The sequence below is a fragment of the Protopterus annectens genome, chromosome 7.part0 (genome assembly GCF_019279795.1).
Source record: "Protopterus annectens isolate FY-2018-M chromosome 7.part0, PAN1.0, whole genome shotgun sequence".
Taxonomy (NCBI): domain Eukaryota; kingdom Metazoa; phylum Chordata; order Ceratodontiformes; family Protopteridae; genus Protopterus; species Protopterus annectens.
This window is the reverse complement of record NC_056739.1, coordinates 484170846-484186806: the sequence shown is the minus strand read 5'-3', so window position 1 is coordinate 484186806 and position 15961 is coordinate 484170846. Positions and strand designations below refer to the sequence as shown.

At 36.6% G+C, this 15961-nt stretch overlaps 1 protein-coding gene across 1 annotated transcript in view; it reads left to right on the top strand.

The window, feature by feature from the left end:
• LOC122806552 (very-long-chain 3-oxoacyl-CoA reductase-like) overlaps positions 1–15961 on the top strand; it is a 389647-nt gene that overhangs the window by 21932 nt on the left and 351754 nt on the right. The window lies entirely within an intron of this gene.

Sequence of the window (15961 nt, the reverse complement as noted above, 5' to 3'; positions counted from 1 at the left end):
ACTTCCCTCAAAATGACCTCTCCTCAAAACAACACCCCCACTCTAACATTTAATACAGTCTCCACAACCTATATACACAAATTACTCTCAAAACTAAAACCTTGCACTCCTTCAGCCAACCTACTACCAGCTGAATATCTGCAGCTTGCAGCAGCTGAAGTAGCATACCCAGTCTCCATCTTAATTAATAGAACAATAACTGAAGCCACTATTCCTTCCCTATGGAAAATCTCCCATATCATTCCTCTGCATAAAGGAGGAAACACTAATGAACTTTCCAACTTCCGTCCTATAGCCTTATTATCACCTCTATCTAAACTTATGGAACGTTGTATTCACCAACAATTTCTACATCATCTTTTACATAATAACCTACTTTCTGACTCCCAACATGGTTTTAGACCTTTCCATAGCACCTCCACTGCTCTTCTCTCCTTTTCAGACACTATCAACAAAAATCGCAATAACAATCTCTTCTCCTCTGCTTTATTTCTTGACCTCTCTAAAGCCTTTGATATGGTGAACCATCACCTCCTGCTAGACACTTTGAAATGTCTCTCTCTCGAACCTTTGGCATTGCACTGGTTTGACTCCTACTTGAAAGATAGACAACAAGCAGTCCTCTGGGACAGCCATCTTTCCTCTCTACTTCCAGTCACTATCGGTGTCCCTCAAGGATCCATCTTAGGACCCCTTCTCTTCTCCATATTTATTAATAACCTGTCTACCTCTCTTCCCACCTCCACATGTATTCAATACGCAGACGATTCAACTCTTATCTGTTCAGCTGCTTCCCCAGCCGAACTTCACTCTTCTACCCAACAAGTCTTTACAGCAGTAGAAAAATGGTTCCAAGATATCTGTCTCCTCCTCAATCCTAAAAAACAAAACTATTACTTTTCTCTCCTACCCTTAAATCCCCCTCTCTCCTTTTCAATTATGTCTGACAATGGCACCATCATTACACCTGACTGTTCCACTAAACTACTAGGCGTCACAATAGATAATCAACTAAACTTTGATTACCACATTGACCTTACCATCAAAGCTGTTAATAAAAGATTGGTGCTCTTTATAGACTTAAGCCCTTTCTAACAGCATCTACAAGGGTGTCTCTAGCCCAAACTCATCTCATCTCCACACTATTATATGCCTCCCTTCCTTTATAAACCTTTCAAAATCTAACCTTCAGAAACTTGCCACAGCCTATCATAGCATTGCCAGGTTTGCCACAGGCTCCCCATTTCACACCCATCATTGTGTTAACCTCAAAAGCTTGATTGGCTCGAACTCCAAAATCTTATTCTCCTACATCAATTAGTCATCACCTATAAAATCCTCAACTACCCTTCTAATACACCCACACTAAATAACCTTATTGTCCCTTACAGGAATCTTACTTCCCTCGTTCAGCCAACAAACTACTTGTTGCCACTCTCAAATCACACAACAAAGCTGGTGACTCCTTGTTTACAAACGCCATTGGCTCATACTGGAATAAACTTCCCATAGAACTGACCTCTCTAGGCTCTTCCCAACTTTTCAGGAAACAACTGAGGAACTATTTTATGTCTCACTGGCTTTGCCCCTGCTCAAACCCTGACTGACCTGAACATCCAACCCACTTCTCATTTCTCTCTATTTACTTCTATGCTTGTCCCTATCACTAATGCTTCCACTCTTCTGCAACTATCTACTATCCACTTGGATACTACTTTACCTCTGCAACCTGTTATCCCCTCATATTTACAGGTTGCTCCCAGCTATGCTAATCTGCCTCTTAATATATTGCCCTGGCACAAAACCATTATAACAATTGTTATTACTGCAAATACCTAAAGACTCTTATGTAATTTACCACTTTCTTTCTTTTATGGCTGTACTATTCCTACTACAGCGAAGAATTTGCAATTATAAATAATCTCTCTATGTTATAACTATAGCTTTATTAAGTTTGCTAATTATAGTTTCATTTAAGTTTGCTAATTATAGCTATTGTCATTTTGCTTTAGTATCATTACTATACTTCATTAGACTAATGTTCTTATCATGTTTATAATTTTGTATCCCGGTGTACTATTTTTTATGTTACCTTCTAGTATATAGTGGAGCTTTTCTCCTCGGGCCTCTGCTGAAAATGGACATGTATCCAGCCAGACTAGCCCGGTCAACAAATGTAAAATAAATAAAATAAATAAATAAATAGTTGTTGCAAAATATTAAAGCAATACCACCATCTTTCCTCTTTATATGGTTTTTATGGATGATATTATAGCTGAAAGGTATAATTTCAGAGTGGTTTATAGTGTGTTTAAGCCACATTTCAGTTACAGCGAGTGTATCAGGTTATGTCGGGTAATCCAGGCATGTAGCTCAGCAGTTTTACTTTTCATGTTTCTAACATTTATGACAGCAAAACTTAGATTACCGAGATTGGCACTTCACCATTGTATGGTTTGAGTAGTGTGTGGAAGAGAATTGTCTTAATGTTCATTGTGATAGGTGGAGTCAGATTTAGAGTGAATATCACTACCTAGAAAGATTTTAGTATATTGGGTAATTATTGATACTTGTTTTTTTTTTTTTTTTTTTGTTTTTTTTTTGGAGGGTATTTCTCCTCTTTATTTTGCTTTGGTTTGAGTTGAAATGGAGTTAAACAGTCTATATTTGGAATAAAGGTAAGGGGTGTCAACATATAGGTTTGGTGCAATATGTGGAGAGTATAGAGAGGAAATATCAGTGGGAGGTTGAAACAGAGTTGGAGATACGTTGAGAGATAATATAGAGTTATGGTAGGATGAAAAATGGCCCAGTTGCAGGAGAAGAATAGAGGATAAGCTGATTAGTAACATGATTAAGTAAATGGCTCTATATGTTATAGTTTGCAGGTAGTGGGGAAGTAGGGATCAAGAAGGAAAAAAGAAGTTGCAGGGTAGAAGTATATTTAGTGGTGGTGGAGTCTGAAAGCTGATAGAAAATACTTCTTTCCTACCTACCCTCTTAGAGAGAAGAGAGTTAGGTTGTCCATAGTATCTTCTCTGGACTGTAAGGAATAGGGAGGTTTAAAAGGATAGAGTATGAGAATGTAGGAAAAATAGGAATAAATGAGGGTTTATTTGGGAAAAGTAGAAGATACAATGTAGAATAGATAGGTGGTGTTATGGAGTGTGTGACTATGAATGTAAAAAGTTCAAAGCAGTATGGGAGGGGAAAAGGTGGTTGAGAATGGTGCTAAAAGATTACATGGAAGTTGGGAATTATATAAAAAGAAACAGGAGTGTCTGTACGATAGTAGTAAGTTTTTTTTTTGGTAGGGTTATATTATAGGAATCACAAGTGTAATATGTCTAGGAAGTATGATAGTAGAAAAAGAGGTGGGTGGGTGGAATTTGGGGGTAGGATAGTGAAGTGAAGCTGATTGTAGCAGTCTTCCACTCTCAAGCCAAATTGTAACAGACAGTAATCATTTTATAGCTAATACAAGGGAATTAGCAGAGAGGTACAATGAAGAACAGTTTCTTTTCATTTCCTGAATGCAGAAACCGGTTAGCTAGGAAGAATAAGTAATGGCATTTACGGTGTAATCTATTGGCAAGAGAAAGGACAGTGAATAACTTAGTAAGCAGCCCTTAGACTGCAAGGAGAGCTCTGTTGGAGGGTGTGTGTATTAAAAACTAATTTCCAGCATAGCAATGTTCTTCAATTTAAATTTGCTTACATTATACAAAGAAAAAATTCTCAGTGAAATGTTTGGAAGTTGGCCTAACTTATATTACCTGAATGACATTGAAACAAATACAACACACTACCAAGGTCTATTCATTGTTATTCACAGTCTTAGAACACATAGAAATGTAGTAATGTGACACATATCTGCACCGTGAGGAAGCTGGTGATTGAGTGAAAGTGGAGAGAATAGTGAGGGGATATTTAACAATACATTCTACTACAGTGACCCTGCTACCCTCAGGTCAAATTATAACAGAGAGGAATCAATGTATAGTCAATGCAAAACAGTTGGCAGAGAGGTACAAAGTAGAACAGGTTTCTTTTAATTTCCTGAATGCAGAAATCTGTTAGCCAGGTAGACTAAGTAACAGGCATATACAATGTAAGCTATTGGTCAAGAGAAAGGCCAGTGGCCACCTTAGTAAGGGGTCCTTAGACTGCAAGGCAGCTGTGTCAGGAGGATGTTAAAAACTAATGTCCAGCACAGGCAGGCATGTATTTGACTAGATAAAGTTAACACACAGCAAGGTTCTTCAAGTTAAATTTGCTTACATTGTACAAAGATGAAATTCACAGTAAAAATTGTTTCAAGAGTTGGCTCTTGTGGCAGAGCTTTAGCAGTATCTGGATTGGATGTAGTGACCTCAGGCTATTGTACAAAGACAAAATTCTCAGTAAAACTGTTTGGGAGTTGTTTCCTGTGGCAGTGCTTCAGCAGTATCTGGGTCAGATGTAGTTACACAGGCTGTTGTACAAAGACAAAATTATCAGTGAAAATGTTTGGGAGTTGACCCTTGTGGCATATGTCAGGAATGCATAAAGAAATCCCAGCCTTCTGATCTTTCTACATCAGAGGGTACTGCTCTATGTTCTAAGTTACTGATACAGCTGTAATGTCATCCTCCTTCCCCCAAGACAGGTGTCCATACCACTGTCCAGAAATGCACAGAATGCCCATATTTTTGGTCTTTTCATCGAATTTGCTGTTTTTTTCTGGCAAATCACAGAGGATTGAAATCACTGAAAAGTGACAGACGTTTTGAGTTTTAAATTTTGTATCCTTCAGAAAATACACATCAATGCAAAATGTGTTATTCTTCCAACTTTCTAAGTTTATAATCATAATATTTAAAATCTGTTCCAGATTTTCGGCCTTTGTCCCCCATTACTTTTGGCTTTCTCCATAATTCTTACGATGAGAGGTTAAGAGGTATGCAGGTACCCATCCCTGAAATGTCTGATTTGGCAGTTTGTTAAAAGCCAGATCACAGCAGTGTATGCTTTTTCTTTAGCATCATCTACCAGTACTATAGAATGTACGGTCTTCAGCACCCTGCCCTCTAGCCCTCTGCATCATATGGCACAGGTCATGCTTATAATGAGTTTTAAACTGTGAGCTGTGTTCTGCCACTGATGTTTACATCTGTTGACAGATGTGCAAGTTGCACAAGGTAGAGAATTACAGGCTCTTATTTATTTATCCACATTTCTTATACTTAAAAGCTCTCATACAACTGTAAACGGCACAGCTTGGAAATGTGTGTTTACATATATGTAGCTTTATATTTAATTATCTGTGTGCTCTGCGCAAGTACCAGGTGTTCACTTTGCATATTCTATGAATGTACCAGATTGGCATTTTATTAATTTATTGACATTTGTTTACTGGGAAAGTCCAGCTGGGCACAGGTGCCCTTTTTCGTACAGGTCTGAGGAAAAAACCTCCAAGGTATCATATTTAATGTAATCAATATTTACAATAACACATTTTTAATGCAGTTTCTGTGAATACATAGCATAATAGTTAGTATTATAATGTATTGAACCAAGTAATATGAGACATTTTTATTTATTTGTTAACCAGTTAATTAAACCTAACTTTATGGGCACTTTTAAGCAATCTCACAGGCAATAGTAAATGTACTATATAGTCTGGAGTAACAAATTCAACATGCTTTTGAGAAGTGGTAGGAAACTGGCAAGTACAGAGGGAAACACGGTGACAAGAGGGCAGCATCTCACAAAGACAATAACCATTGGTCAGGGTGAGATTCAAAGCCCTGCTGTAAAGCAGTAAGTATAACCATTGAAAAAACATCCCTAATAAATTTACACCTAGATAGGCCATCTTTCCTAACTCATATATAGGACTGCAGCTCGTCTTTTGAACAGACTTTATCAGTAACTTGTTTCTACATGCCCTCCAACTGCATCATTAACATATGCATTTATTCACTTATGAAGCAGTCAGTTAACTGGGTAAGTGGGCTGGTTCACTGATTCCCAATTGATAAGAAGTTAAAGTCATTTAAATATGAAGACAGCGAATGAAACAGAGTGGCATATAGTGGGCCCAGGACATGAACACATCTTCCATGTTCTCAGATCCCCCACTGAATGATGAGAACAGTCTAAAGCATATTCAGAAATGTAATTTCTGTTGGAGGCAAAGTTCTCCAGTCCCCACCTTCCACTGCAGAAGGCATCACTCTTTGTTTTTCTCTTACTTTTAAACTAAAAAATTACAGCACCTTTAGGGACTGGAGAATTCCAGCTGCAGCAACCTCATTATGAAAAGAGTCTATTTCTCATTCTTTAATATTGACAGACAATGATAAGATAGGCCACTGCTGGCATACAACTAGTATGTAACTCAACAAGCAAAAACAATATACATAAGATGGTACTTGCGTATTATCACAACCAGATTTTTGCAGTTGCGAAAATAGCATACTTCAAGCGAAAGGAGGGCATGCAACACTGTAAACTGTTATTGAAAGTCCTTATTGCTCACTAAAAAATGTGGAATACCTTCAGGAAGACCAGCAAATTAAAAAAATCCTCTTCCTGATTTGCATTCATTGCAGATGCACGCTCTAATTGTCATGGCTGTTATCGTGCGCGCCGATTTCTGCAGGTTGTAAAAAGGGTGTAAGAGCAAGTTTAAGAAAGTGTCCCTATTTTGTGTGGGTCAAATTTAACACGTGATTTATTAGTAAAGAAGCGCAGAGCACAAGGGATGAAAGACTTCACGAAAAGTAACTGTTGCGACTCATCAATGGGTAGTGCTGTCGTAAATAACAACGTGCGTCGTAAGTAACAACATGCATCGTAAATAACAACGTGCATTTATTTTCATACTTCATCTCCTTCAAAGACAGCACCCCAAAGAAAGTGTGTGGCTGTTTCTTTGCCACTGCGTGCTTCCTTTCCTGTTCTCTATTAATATTGGTATGTTGAATTAGGTTCCTGCCATCTGAGTTGTGATCAGCCTTGCTTGAGGTAGACAGTAAAAGTGAAAGGAAAAAAAAACTGGAAGAATGCTGGCAGCTTTGGAAGTTGCTTGTGCTGACAGGTAATGTCAGCAGTGCTACATTGCATATGATTACATTGTATAACTGCCAATAGAAACTGTCTATGTGTACAGCATAGTGTGGTCCTGATAGTTAAGCAATGTAATGTGACAGTAGAAAACAGTTTGACCATCATTTCTGAGTCTTAAATGCCCTTGTTTGACTTGTAGTATGCTATTTGCGCAACTGTGAAAATCTGGTTGTGATAATACGCAAGTACGCATAAAACATTAAATGGAACATACCCATAACATGGAGTCAGTGTTGAATAATAACTTTTTTAGATTCAATAAGGTACTGTACAAACAACTTTCATGTGTAGCCATGGGGGCAAGAGTTGCCTCATCTTTTGCAAATCTAGTCATGGCAAACTGGGAACAAAAAATTCTCAAGTCACACTCCAGTTACAGTAAAGTAGAATTATACTAAAGATACATTGACGATTTTTTTTTTCTATGGTCGGGTGATTATTCAGAATTCGTAGAATTAGTTATGTACTTGAATAATACCACTGATTTTTTTTATTTTTCAAAATTAGTGGTTTTGGTATGAACATTAACTTTTTAGACTTGGCCTTAAGCATAGACAATGGAACAACACAATTTAGGAGCAAAATATTTAGGAAGTCATGCTTTGCAAACCAATATTTACACAGGGACAGTTTGCACCCTTTTCATATGAAGAAGGGTGTTATTAAGGGCCATATTATAAGATTAAGTAGATTAACTTCAGAAGAAGATGTTTTTGCTGAGGAATTATTATTCTTAAAATCATTATTCACAGACAGAGGGTATGATCTGGAATGGTTAAAGAAAATTGAAGGTGAAGTAATAAACCTCAGGAATGGGGTAACTAAACTTATTCTACACTCGAGGGATTCAATGGTGGGTCCCTCAGACATTGTTAGTAAAAGAAGGAGTGACATGAACACACAATAATTTCTTACTGCATTTCCATTACCTATGGCTAGAGAAATGTGGAATATTAAACATATTATAGAGAATAACTGGAAAATGATTCTTGGAAGTAAGGAATTGGTCTCCATTTTGGGGTTGACACCAATATTTACATTTAAAACAATCACTAATATTAAGTTGATGTTAGAAACAAAGAAAGATGTGGAGATTAGTAATTCTCGAGCATGTTCCAATAAGAAAGGAACTTTTAGTTGTATGAATTGTAAACAATGTAGATTCATCAGTAATTCTTCCTTTGTCATCATGAAACATTTGAGACACACTTTTTGGGAAAAAAAATATTACAGTTGTAATAGTGAGTTTGTGGTTTATTTAGCTACTTGCACTTTATGTAAAAATTACTATATAGGGAAAACCAAGAAAAGTTTAAAACGTAGGATATACGAGCATACATTAGCTATAAAGAAAAAAGACAAGACAAATTCACTTTCTAGACACGCTCTTTCTTGTACTACATTCAAAAAGTTTGAGTTTTTGTTTTTGATAGTATTGACAAAGTGTTACTAGATGGGGATCTAAACAATAGATTAGAATGTAAAGAGGCATTTTGGCAGTTGCTATTTGGAGCAGATGTACTACCTGGCTTGAATGAAGTAATTAATTTAAAATGTTTTTTAATGTACAGATGAAATATGAGTAGTGATATAATGAATACTTAATAGTTTTATTATTAATATTATTTATATTTTTGTAATGGTTTTATATGTCTTATTTGTTTTATATTTATGGGAAATGATTCTCATGTTACATCATTTCCTGTCATTTAATTTAATTTGTTATAAAAGGAAGGGGTGAGTCGGTGTGTGTGTGTTTTTTCTGATGAAGTTCACGTTAATAAAGTGAATGAAACTGCTTAGTCTATTTGGTCCAAGTGTGGTTCTTGGAAGTTGATTCGTGCTGGTGTTCTTTTTTGGTTCTTATCACTGTTAGATATGGTAGGTAACTGATATAGTAGATTATGTGTGCCTGGGTGACACATGTTGGACTTAGTAAGTTGGAGGCACTGAATGTATATATGACAAGTCTGAGCTGTAAGTGAGATGGAGAGGAAAAGTAGGAAGGCTAGGAATACAGTTTTTTTTATAGTCAGTGCTGGTGTATGTACATAGCCAATGGAAGAACAGGTGTTGTTTCAGTGAAGTCTTAAAGCATTCAGGGTTTCTAGTAGACCTAATTGAAGGAGGGAGAGCATTCCATAGTTTTGCTATAGTATATGGGTAACGCATTTGACCAGTGGAAAGTTTAGGTTTTGCTACATTAAGGACCATCTATTTGACTGATTTCAGAGGTCTGTTTGGGTGATACATGGTAAACATAGAGGAGAGGGCAGGACAGCTAGAAGGCTTATAGATTAGCTTATGAGCTGTGGTTAGTTGCAGGTATGTTAGATGTTGGGGAAGTTCTAGCCAGTTTAGATGTTGGAGTGATACATGGTGGGAGGAGTGTTTAGTGCTGGTTACACTTTTATGATTTTATTGTAGCATGAGTCCAGTTTGGTTTTAAGAGAGGACTGTATATTAGTAAGGAGAGGTGCACCATAGAGCAATGATAGAAAGGAAGAGGCAAGGGACAGTCTTGCTGCATAGTTGAGGAAGTGTTTGTGCCTGTACAGGATACCTAGTTTCTGATGTTTTTTTTATGTTTGTGTTAATATGCTGGTTGAAAGTTAGGTGTACGTCTATGATGACCCCTAGAATTTTGGTATATGGGACTACTTCAAGGCAAGTGTTGAGTGAGTTGATGGTAAATTCATTTTTTGTTAGGGGTGTTGTTTTTTGGGAGGTGAATAACAAGTTTGGTTTTATTAGCATTTAGGGCTAAATGGTTATTACAAATCCGGGTTTCAGTGGAGGTGAAGGCATTTTGGGTGAGTGTAAGTAGTTCTGAAGTAGACTTGGCCATGCAGATGGTGGAATCATCTGCATATTGGATGACATTAGCACGGGATATGCTGGTATGGAAATTATTAATGAAAATGCTGAAGAGCTGTGGAACTAGTATGGACCCTTGTGGCACTCCAGTATTAATGTTGAGGAAAGGAAATAGGGATTGGTGTCATCTGGTTGTTTGTTGTCTATCTACAAGGTAGTTGGAAAACCAGCCTAGGGTAGGGGTAGATATGCCTAAATTAGAGAGTTTGGTCAGAAGTGGGTGGGAGACAGTACCGAATGACTTAGAAATCTCAAGAAATAGTGAGGAGACAAGGTATCCTGAGTCTCAAGCATGGCTGTCTGTGTCCAAGAAAGATATAAGAGCAGTGGTGGTGCTATGACTAGGCCTAAACCTATGTTGGGTTGGGGAGAGGAGGTTGTGGTGTAGTAGGTAGTTAAGCAGTTGGCTATGGATACATTTTTCCATACGTTTGGAGATGAAATAGAGGATGGCAATTGGATGGAAGTCAGATATATCTTTACTGTTTCCACCTTTGTGGAGAGGGAGGATAAATGCCTTTTTCCAGATGGTGGGAATGAAGGACTCTTGAATGGATCAGTTTAGCAGTATACTAATGGGATATGCTGATTTGTTGATTTGTTGTGTCTGCTGATTTTTGGAGGAATTCTAGTGGTAAATTATCTGGAGAATTTGATCCAGGTTTAAGTTTAAGCAGAAGTTTTTTTGTGGTGGAGGTCGGTATGTATATGAGTGAGATGTTTGGTCTTCTTGTAGCAGATGGGTCTGAGGGCAGTGGGTTGATTAGTGGGAAGTTGTCAGTGAGATTGACTATACTGTTTTTGAAGAATGAGTTAAAAAAAGTGAGGTAGTTTCAGCTGAGGCCATGTCTGGATCAGGGGAGGGATTATTGCTCTTGCCTGGGTATAATAGAGTTTATGGACATCCAGAACTTTTTAGGATTTTGCATATGGTTGTTTTGCAGGGTAATGTAGTAGTCTTGTTTGTTTTTGATGACAAGTCACTTTACTTGATTCCGCAGTTGTTTGTATTGAGCGAAGTCTGCAGGATTTTTACTTGTATGCCATAATTTCCAGGCATTATTCCTAGCTTTCATGAGTTGTTTGGTGGATTTGGTAAGCCAGTTGACCTTGTTGGCTTTCACTCTCCTATGTTGAAGAGGAGCAAGATTGTCTAATACATGGATGATTGTTGGGTTAAAGAATTCAACAGCATCATTCAGTGGTAGGACTTTAAGTAGATGCCAGTTGATATTTTGTAGGGTATCGTTAAAGGTAGTTAGGCAGAAGTGGGATAAGTCTCTGGTACACTTATAGCGGTGCATATTAAGCACTGGAGTTGTTTTTTTAATTATGTATGCCAGTAGGTGATCACTAATGCTGTTAGGTAGAGTACAAGTAGAACAGATTTTACTGGGGCAGAGACAAGGACCCAGTCTAATACCGAGCCGTTGTTTTTGTTAGGTCTGATTATGGTAGTAGTGAGTTTGGTGTACTTAAATAGGTTGATACTGTTTGTTGGATGATGACGTATGATGTCTAACCAGTTAATATTCACATCACCAAGTATGATTGTTTCATTCTGTATATTTTTGGATGACCAAGCTAGTATTTCTTCATGTATTGGGATATTGTTACCCGGGGGGGATATATGTGACTGTAATGCTTTTTGCTACTATTCATTTTCAAGTATGATATTAGTATTTCAGGTATAGAAAATGTGGGCATGGGTTTGTTATATGGGACTATATTAATATATTAAAAGTATTTTGGTATATGAGATCAATGCCCCCACCTTTTTTCTGGGCTTATCTTTTCTCAGACAAGTTAACAAATGTTTGGATAATGGACATGGTTTTGAAAAAGAAAAAAAATGTTTATATATTTTAATGGAGAATTTTTCCAGCAGATTCAATGGGTTGCTATGGGAGCAGCTTGTGCTCTGACGTATGCTAATTTGGTCTTGGCTAAATGGGAAGAAAAATATATCCTAAATACTGAATTTAATTCCTGTTGGATTCTTTATCATAGATTTTTGGATGATATAGTTATTTTTTTGGACAGTAGGAAAAGAGAAGTTTGAAGAGTTTATGATATACATGAACAATACTACTAATTTTCTAAAGTTTACACATAAAATTTCAAATGAAAGTTTGCAGTATTTGGATTTGGAAATATACAAGGTAGATAAAAAAACTTGAAACTAAGATTTAAAGAAAAACTACCTTTTGTAATTCTTTCCTGCATTATCAAAGTGCACACCCCTACACTGTAAGAAAAACATAGTTAAGGGGCAGTTTGTAAAGGGGTGCTGCATGACTAGCCTCGACACAGATTTTTTAATAGAGTGTAATCTGCTGGAAAAAATGTTTATAGAAAGAGGTTACCCCCCTGGAATTTATTAGAGTGAAGGTTGAAAAAGGAAGAAATAACAGATATAAGCCTATTCAAAGGTATACTGAACAAAATAATGAAGGGAATGAGTATAAACAGAACACTAGTAATAATTATCAACAAGCAATGATTTTGGAATACAATGCTTTGAATATTAAATTTTTTGGGATAGATTTGTCTCCCTTTGTGATTTGGATAATATATCCAAATTCCCTTACGAAGTGGTATATAAAAATTCACAATATATAAGAAATATTTCAGAAAATAAAAACAGTAAGTAATTTTAATAGAAACAGGTTGGGCACATACAAATGTGGACACTGCGCACAATGTACATATATTATGAACACAGACAGGTATTATTTAGAAAGTAGAAAAAAATGGATCAATAGTACTGATTATTATAATTGTGAGTCAAAAGGAATAGTTTATTTAGCCATCTGTTTATTTTGTAATTCCTTCTATGTAGGGAAAACTGAAAGAATGTTAAAAAGAAGGATGTACGAACATATTTATGATATGGCGGTGGGCAAGGAAACTAGTGCCTATTACTAACTCCTCTTGCCATATGCCCTCCTTATGGGCGTTGTCCCCTCTCTAACTTTAATCCTAGAAGCTAACTTTATTCCAGCCCTCATGTGTAACATTTGTTCTCTACCCTCAACTCGTGTTTCCCTACTTTGACTTACAAATGGCAACATTAGAACCTCAAGTGTACCTGTATCTCCTTATATCTAAAACCCATGCAAAGACTCTAAACTACTTTTCCTCTTCTTAGACAAACTTTTTATTTAATTATAAACCATACTCTATTAAATTCTGTTATATAGTAGAACTTTAGTAACTTTTAAGTATTACATATAGTAAGTAACTTTGCTATATTTGGAGCTTATCTCCACATGAAAGCTATTAATGTAAGTAGTGAATTTTTTTATTTTGTAATTTCTACTTTTTTAATTTTTATCTTCTAATGTCTATTTTGTAATTTTATTATGTTTGGAACTTATCTCCCTGGGCCTCTACTGAAAATGGACATGTATCCAGCTAGAGTAGCCCAGTCAACAAATGTAAAATAAATAATAAAATAAAATAAATAGTGCCCTATTCAAACATTCAAAGTTATGTACAAAACCAAAATTTTCCTTTCTTGTATTAGAACAAGTTAAAAATGATATGAGGGGAGGCCCATGGAAAGAGAAGATAGAATTTAGGGAACTATGGTAGCAAGTAACCCTAGAAGCAGGAAATCCCCCTGGGTTAAATGATTATGTTTCAATATTGCCACTATTGAAATTAAGGTCTGCTAAGCTTTGAATGTATTTGAATGTACTAATACGTTCAGCCAGCAGATGGCAATGTTTCCTTCGATTTCATATATTCACACTATACTAAGAAAGAAATGTGACAGTTTTAATCAAATTTTTATTATTAGTAATGATTTTAAATAGAAATAAAATTGAATTTCATATGTATATTTATTATTTTAAGAATTATTATTAAAAGCCTCATTGGTTTTATGAGAAATGTAAATATATGACAAGCTACGGACTGAAGTTTTAATTGTTTTTTGAAGTGCAAAATCATTGGATCTTTTAAATGCATTTACCTCAATTTCATTGGTGTTTTGTTAATTAAATTCAATATATATAATTAATGGAAGCATATACTGGTCATCTGATGAAGTCTTGAGTAATGAGACGAAAACACATATGTACTGAGTGAAGGCGTTCATGTTTTAACGTTTTATCGTTTGTGTTGTGTGGATTTATTAAGCATTTTTTGGATACACCTCTTTTGAGTCCCGCTCTGGTTTTAGCACTCTTGTTTGGATTCATGAGAAGTAAGTAGATGTAGAAAGAGGAAAGACAGAGAGAGTGCATATTGCTAAGTTGGTGATGAATTGCATGTTGTGATGGAGGGGTATGTAGGGTAGTGAAGAGTAAGATTTATTTGTAAGATAAACTGAAATGTGAAGACAGTGTGGTGGAGTATAGGGGGTGGGGTGTGAGATGGTGAGTTATACAATTAGTGAAATAGGAGGGTATAGTGAAGAAAGAATTGAAGGTTATGATTGGGTGAGCAGTAAAGGTAGGTGGAGCTTTGGTTAGGATAAATGTAATTGATGTGGGGGTGGGTGGGAATGTAGAACTTTCTGAAGTCAGAGTTGTTCCTACATTCCTGTGGGAGCTATTTTTGTTTGTCTGGACAAGGAGCTCTAAAGGCAATAGTTTGGAGTAAGATTGAGGTTGAACTCTACTCATACTATATTCCCATTATCCCAAGACCTATGAGAGTGATGTGACTCTGGTCATTATCCCAAGACCTTTGGAAGTGCTATGAATATGCTCATTAACCGTATACCACTGGGATTACTATGAATGTGCCCATTATCCTGAGACAGTTGGGAGTGCTATGAATGTCCTATATTAAGTGTTCCAGCCAGGGTGGAGAAGTTGATTATGAATATGAGCTAATGTAATACACTGGTAACAGGCAGGACTGATGATTGTTTTACTGGGACACAAACTGCAGTCTTGGAGCTATTACTTGTCATTAGTTTTCTAACTAATGTCTGTCTTTAGACTTTGCATTATGTACTTTACTTTCTGTTTGCTGTATTTCTTCTCTAAACATCTCACACAAAGTCCATGAACTTGGATTGAAAGTACAGTTATTAGGTTTCCTTCTATGGCTCTAACTACCCAGTTCAGAAAAGGATTCAATCATTGCTATGCTAGAAAAGGAATAGAATGATGGGAATATCATCTGCAACTTTTACAGCCTGAAGCCAGGACTGGAAAAATTTCTATGAATGAAGCAACCTCCTAGTATGGGCTAGAGGTCTAACTACACAGCAGAATATGAATTGTCACAATCTAGAAGGTGCTAGGGATATAGTCATATAGCAGTATTTAATGAGTTACACTAAAAGTAAGGTTAGGAATTTAGTATCATAGCAATACACAACACAGCAGAACCTAAAAGACTACCCACATACCAGTAGACAATATTCCATGACCTAGATAAGTTAAAGGGTGTACTATATATCAGAATTTAATGATAAACATCCTAGCAGGTACCAATAAACAACCCAGACATTGGCATATAATGGTTCACAACCTTACAGAGATCAAGGTTTTAGGGACATACCAGCATCTAATAATTTACTGAAGCAATTAACTGCTGGATGTCACTGCATAACCTGCCTCCACAGCTAACAAAAATGTCAGTGAAGTGCATTTGGTGATGCATATTCCAAGGAGGATCTAAGACTCCAACATTCCAAGGGGGGGGGGGGGACTAAGACTACAACATTCCAAGGGGGGACTAAGACTCCAACATTCCAAGGAGCATCCTAAGACTCCCACATGGCCTCAGTCATGATGTGCATATTCACTAGCTGCTATTCTTGGTTATCCTGCTATAGGGATGGAGAGAAGGCCTTGCTTGTTTGTTGTATTTTGGTAAGTGGCAACAGTTGTGGGAGAAACAATGACCTCAGACACTGAGCATGGTACAGAGCCTTTAGGTAACAAAGTGTAGAATATTTTTAAAAAGTTTGTTTTTGAGTTGGAAAGTCTTTCTCAAATGGTTTATT